Source organism: Zeus faber (genome assembly GCF_960531495.2).
Source record: "Zeus faber genome assembly, chromosome: 7".
Taxonomy (NCBI): Eukaryota; Metazoa; Chordata; class Actinopteri; order Zeiformes; family Zeidae; genus Zeus; species Zeus faber.
Window position 1 is genome coordinate 12761829 of NC_137203.1, and position 7500 is coordinate 12769328.

Here is a 7500-nt window from a genome sequence, read left to right on the forward strand (position 1 = left end):
GGACTGTCCACAGTGCCTGACTAAAATAACAACATATCATCCAATATAACGAAAGGACGGGGAAGTTACAACACAGCCCTTAAACGTCAGGTGCAAGCTCCTCTGCTGAGTCGGAAAGAAGCCGGAGAAAGGGGGCTGGAGTTATTTTTCTTTTTTTCTTTTCTCGTTCAGGCAACCCCCAAGCGAGCTCCTTTGATTGGCCAAAAGTGTTCTCTGATCTCAGAACAGTCTCCGCCCTCGGCTCTGCAGGTGCACAAATCACTTTTGTTACACATTTCACTGAGATATGTGGCGCAGAAGTGAGAGCGCGCAGGACTTGTCATTTGTGAGGGGAAAAAACAACATTTGAGACTCGTAGCGGCAGATTCAAGCAGGTGTACTTGTTGACTTGTGTTTGTGCTCGAAAAAATATGCAAAAACAAAATAAATTTTATGTGAGAAAAGGTTCTACAGGTGTGCAACTGTTTGATACATCATGTGAAAGTGTTTAGCACCATATCCACTGCAGCAACTGGAGCAAAGATGTGAGCGTATGAGTTTCTTAATTTGTGATTTGTAGAATAGGATTTGTCCACCTGCACTGAAGAATTTGAGAAGGTGCAACAGTTGTGTTGTGTTTGTGGGAGAGAAAAACATTCTACAAGTTTCAGATTTATTGATATGTGACATGTGTCACTATTTTCTACAGCTACAAATTCGACCCGTGCTCAGTTGTTTTGATCCAGTAATTCCTTCACACTCCATCTCTCCATCAAGAGTTCAATGTAAGTAATGGGGGACAAATCCACAATTTGCGTTTGTCACAAAAAAAAAAATCACTCCACATTTCAGGCAAAGCTAACACGATGCCACAGCGGTCTGACTTTGCAACTTTGACTTTGCGGCTATTCGAAAAAAAAGAAAAAAAAAAAAAAAAAAAATTTGCATACATTTTTATTGCTAAGTCGATGGTTTTCCGGGGCAATTTTCATCGCTGTGCTGCAGTGTTGTTACTGCCGTAAATGGGTGACCTGCCGAATTGGTCTAGTACGGAGAAAAAGCTTAACTGCTGCGGGAATGAAACCTACTTATCTACTATATGAGGGATGAGTATAAAACTGGGATAAAAAAAAAAAGAAGAAAATCCAAAGTATTCCTGTAATGTGGAGGTTCAGTTAAGGACAGAGTTTTTGATTGGTGTAATTTGAGGGAAAAAAAGAGACATTATGTCAGAATAAATAGCTCCTTCTAGAATTAGATTCATGACTATATTACTTAAACGATATAAACTCACAGTACGTACTGAAGAAGAAGAAGTTGAAACTCACTTCGCTGTTGGTCGGTCACATAGAAATCCATTCATACATGCCCGAAAGGATTTAATCTACAATTTTTCACGATTTGTTTTTCTCAATCTGTTCTATTATTTTCGAGCATAGAAGTTCTTTCTGTTCTACTCGGCAGTGGTATTCTATCCGCGAGACAGCCGCGGGGTTTGGCAACAGGAGGCCTGGAATGAGATTTCGTCAGGGTTTTGATTTCCTATCCCACCCAGAGACTCATCTGCCTGGCTCGGCTGTGCAGCTCACACGGAGGGATCGCCGCTGACCCAGAATGCCTCTCCATGTGGAGAATGTGGGGACCGGGTCCCAAATGTCCGAGGTTACATAATCACAGTGTTACGGCACAAGCGCCTTCAGTGGACTGCGGGAATAATGGTCAGTGTGAGAACATCATCTGAGAAAAATGCCTGGTATTCACTTAGAGGAGAACTGACCCATGCTGTCAAAGTGGTGTCTCCCTATGGATCTTCTTTTAATGCTTGGTGTGCGTTCGACATGTTGTATATAGTTGGTTTCTATCCGTCTCATTTTTTATCTCTCTCTCTCCGTCTCTCTGTCTGTCTCTCTCTCTCTCTCTCTCCCTCTCTCCAGGCACTCATTCTCTCCCTCGCTGTCGTTCTCCCAATACCCCCTTCTATCTGGGAGTCATTACGGGTGGAATTCGGCGAACTGAAATCAGATCTTTAATGATGAATGGAAGATGGAGGGAGAGAGTGAGAACTGGAAGCACGGCAGAAGGGAGGAGGATGTCGGAGGTCTTTAGAGACTTTTAGGGTTTTTTGGCACTTTAAAAGTCCTACAACCAATAAAAAGCGCTGAATGGACAAAGGGAGGGATGGGTGGGTAGATGGAGGGATGTGTGGATGGATGATGTATGGGTGGATGGATGGGTGGACGGATGGATGTGTGGATGGATGGATGGATGGGTGGGTGGAAAGATGGATGTATGGGTGGATGGATGGATGTGTGGATGGGTGGATGGATGGATGGATGGGTGGATGGATGGATGGATGAATGGATGTGCGGATGGATGGGTGGATCGATGGAGGAGGGATGGATGGATGAATGGAGGGATGGAGGGATGGATGGATGGATGGATGGAGGGATGGGTGGATGGGTAGATGGATGGATGGGTGGTTGGGTGTGCTGTAGGGGCCCATGGACGTTCAGAAAGGCTATCCACGGCGCTTGAAATGTGTGTGTAAACATGGATGTGTATCTCCCTGTGCAGAAACATTCTGCGAAAACATTTGCTCAGTCACGCCGCCAAGAGAAGTCGAGAAAGCGAGAGAAACGAAGAGTGATGGAGAACGCAAGAGATATGGAGAGACAGGGGGATCGGGACGGCGAGAGAGGAGAACCCGGGCAGTTTTTTCAAAGGTTCAAACCGGTTCAATTCTGAGAAACAGCTGACATGATTTACTCCATATCCAGTATAATTCAAAGTTTTCTGCCGTCGGAGAAGTCCAATGCCGAAACGCAAACATTCGGTCGCGCCCCTCCCGTAGTCTGCGACAAGGATCTCAAAGATCATGATCACTGTCGACTGCTGAGGTCACGCAGAGGCAACCTTCTAAACTCAACGCTCGGCGTTTAATCGTTTGTGGAGGTCTCTGTCTCCAGACCTTTGTGTTTTGGCAACGGAGGCGGGATTCAGACCACCCTTTACTGAGGCTTTGGATCTCCCTTCCAAATGGCCCCCGGACAACCGAGCGAACCAAAACAACAGTGCGAGTGGAGCAAACACACAAAGGTGCGTACGGACGGAGAGGGAAAGCGAGAAGCAACAGGCGACAGCGAGAGACAGAGAGAGAGAGAGAGAGAGAGAGAGATCGAGAGAGAGAGGGATGAATTGAGCAAAAAGCAGAACTGTGAATTAAGTCATAGAGGAGACGGAGAAGAAACAACTGGAGAAAAGGCAGATGGAAAACTGAGAAAGAGAAGAGAAGGAAAGTGTGTGTGAGTGTGTGTGTGTGTGGGGGGGGGGGGGGGGGGGGGGGGCTTTGGATGACGGTTGGTGGTGGATGGGAGTAGCCGTATGAGAGTGATTATAATGACTGATGTTGTTTACTCCCATATCCCCTCGCATCATTTATTCTGCGGAGGTGGAAAACCCACCCAGCTCTCCCGCTCGCCTCGCGCTGCAGACGGACGCTGCCAAGCCGTGCCATGAGCCCCGTCTCCGCCTTCCCGCTCACCCTGGAAACCTTAACCCTTCTCCTCTTCCACCTTCCCCGCTGATTAATTTTTTTTTTAATCCGCTTCTACTTTGTTTCTCCCCCCCGTCCGTTCCTTCCCTTCCATCTATTTTTCCACTCGCTCCATCTCCATCTCCATCTTTCCGTTCCCTTGTTTTTCTTGACTGCCGCGGTGACGTGGGTGTGTGACGGCGGTGATTGGGTCCAGCTTCGCCTTTAACGTGATGTACGGCCGTTTATACTAAAGATGACAAACTGAGGCTGGACGCCGTCTTCCTTCCTTCCCTTTGTTTAATGTAGACCTGGTGGTGTTCGCACACACGCACACACACGCACGCCCACACGCCCACACGCCCACACGCACACACACACACACACACACACACACACACACACACACACACACACACACACAGACCCCCAAAAGGCATTGACAAGGAGACGTATGACCACAGACGCAAAATGATATAGACTCACAGGAAACACTGACGGTCACACACACGCACGCACGCACACACACACACACACACACACACACACAGAGCTGCAGATGCACATAAAGACACACTTTTTTTGTTTAAACTTTGCTGTTTGTCTCCTGAGAAAACATGAAGCGATGTATGGAACCATATATTCACCATCTGAGGGGGAAAAGAAGGCGGCGGGATCGGAATATAAGAGCGAGCAAAACCTAATCCTCCGTTTGAAGGTCGACAAGCCGAGAAAATGCACCATTTGGCAAAATATGTCTATTTTTCTTATACTTTCCTTGTGGTTGAGTGTGTGATGTTCCTACCCGTGGTTCGGCAAAGCAACAATGGAACATCAAACTATGCAGTTGACAAGTACAGGTGACCGTTAATCCCCCAAATATTTCTAATGATGCACCCACCCACAGGGAAAAAAGAGGGGGGGGGGGGGGGGGGGGGACAGTAGGGAGCGGGGAGGAAAGGGGAGGGTAGAAGGGAGAGGAGCAGAGAAAAGACTAGAGGAGAGAAGAAGAGAAGGAAAGAGAAGAGGAAAGGAGTGGGGAGACGTGAGAGGAGGAGAGGGAAAAGGAAGGAGAGGAGAGAAGAGAGGGGAGAGGCAAAAGAAGATGAGAGACTGGAGGGGAGGAGAAGAGAGGGGAAGAGTGGAAAGGAGAGCAGAGAAGGGAGAGGAGGAGAAGAGAGGCAAAGGGGAGGAAAGGAGAGAACAGAGGGGAGGGGAGAGAAGAAGAGAAGGGAAGAGATGAGAGGATAGGAGGATGGAGAGAGAGAGAGAGAGAGAGGAGCAGTGTGGAGAAGGAGAAGAAAATGAGAGAATAGGAGAAGAGAACATTTTTTTTCCTTGTCTTTGAATATTGATTCTGGCAACGTGACAGATTCCTAATGAGGAACAGGGCTGAAGTAGAGTTCTAAGGATCCCACAGGGAGGGACCCCCCCAGCCCCCCCCAGCCTCCCCCCCCCCCCCCACACACACGCACACACACACACACACACACACACACACTCACGCACACACACACACACACAAACACACACACACACACACACACACACAAACACACAGACACACACACACACACACCACAAACACTATTTACAGACATGCATGCAAACACTGAAGCTTCCATGTGAAATCGTAATCATTATCCACCACTCCAGCGCTCTGAAGTTCGACCAAAAAATACACATTTTCAAAACCATTTTTTCAAGCATTTGATCTGGGAATTGATTTTGTAAACACTCAAACCACCCACACACACAAATATACACACAAACACATATTTATCACAAGCAAATGAGGTTACTCGTAGGTCCTTGCCGGTTCTTCCCGGTAATAAACCTTAACACACACACACACACACACACACACACACACATAGGTGGACACACACGCACGCACGCACCCACGCACACACATGCACACACACATACACACACACACACACACACACACACACACACACACACACCACACACACACACACACACACACACACACACACACACACACACACACACACACACACACAGACCTCTGATTGGAGTGGAAGCTGTCAGTGGAGGGTTTAAGAGTAGGAAGTGTGTAATTATCATGGGCAGAGGAGCAGATAGATGGATGTGTGTGTTCAACACTCCCACACAATTTCCCCTTACTCTGCTGGACTAATTGAAAGCAGGTGGGCATGTGTGCGAGTGTGCGTGTGTGCATGTGTGTGTGTGTGTGTGTGTGTGTGTGTGTGTGTGTGTGTGTGTGTGTGTGTGTGTGTGTGTGTGTGTGTGTGTGTGTGTGCGCATGTGTGTGTGACAGAGTCACGGGGAGTGTAGGCACAGATCTGGTATCAGATTGTGGAACTGGGACAGTGGATGGAGGACACGCTTGCAGTGGGGGCCCCCTCGGGTCACCCTGCGAGGGGCCCCACATGGGGGAGGGAGGATTTAGCGACAAATTAAGAAAATGTTGCAATGATTTTACTGTAAACACCATGAAAATATATCAGAATGTCTGCTTGGAGTAGAATGCATAGTTCAGACGTTTATAAACATGCACTATGATAGATAGATAGATAGATAGATAGATAGATAGATAGATAGATAGATAGGTAGATAGATAGATAGATAGATAGATAGATAGATAGATAGATAGATAGATAGATAGATAGATAGATAGATAGATAGATAGATAGATAGATAGATAGATACGTATATAGATAAATCGTACCCGCAGCACACATCAAGCAAGGCAATAATGATTAAGTCATAAAAATAACTTTAAAAAAGTTTTTAAAAAGTAGGTTCATCGTACATGGGCATGTACAATAAACCTAAATGTAAACGATAAAGAATATACCTCTGTTTCAACAATTTATATGTAAAAAAATATATTAGAAAAACAAGAAAAAGAAAATATCAACACTTCATATATAAAAAATAAAACTAATTTACCAAAATAAGAGGATTCAGCATTTGATTTTCCAACTTCCAATTAGGCATAATATGTTATAGAATTTCAATGTTTAAGATAGAAAATTAAATATAATGCTAAATATAATGCTAAATATAATGCTAAATATAATGCTTTTGGACTATTCAACTTCAACTTACACAGGTAGGAAATCTGTGAAAGTCTACCAGTATCGAATACAATTTATCCAAAACAATCCTACATATTTGGAGGACCCGGTTTTCCAGTTACCCGCCCATGGGGAGCCTCCTTGACTTTGGGAAACCTAATGAGTTTAATGGCGTACGCTATAAAACCAGCGGATAAAAGCTTTGGTATTTTCATAATGAAACGTTAGAAAAGGAGAGGGGACTTAAACGCTTGGTCTCACATGCAGCCGTCAAATGCAGAGAGACACACACACACACACACAAAACACATAGTCACTCACAGGAAGGCCAGAAAAACGATGCCCTTTAAAAGGTTTGTATGAGGATACAAATCCATTTATGAGGAAGAGCTGGTCCCCGTCTGCAGACACCTCTGACAGCTCTTCCTTTCTCCTCTCCAAAGGGCCCCAGTCCCTCACTCTCTCCCTCAGGGGGGAGATTGAGCGCTGACTGGGATTTCCCTTCACATTTCACGTTTGCGTTCATTCATAAAGACAGCGCATCTATCCAAGCACTCTGGGTTGTTGGAAGAAGCGACGTTCAAAGAAAAGGGGGGATAAAGAGAAGCAGCGTGAGAGACAGAAAGAGAGAGACGAAGGGAGTAGGTGAGAGAGAGAGAGAGCAGGGAAGAGTAAAGAATAGAGTTTGAAGCGCTTTACACAGTGTCTAAGCGGTAACACCCATCATCTAAGGATCGTGATCTGCAGACGACGAGTCATCCAGAAGGCTCTGCAGCCAGTCAGCGAGTCAGTGACGGACACTGGGATCAGTTGCTGATGTATAAGATGAAGAAAATATATTCTATCAAAAGTACAAGTTTGCTTGTATATGTGTGCGCGGTAACAGGAAGCAAAACTGGAACTGGATTTCCCCCAAAAGTT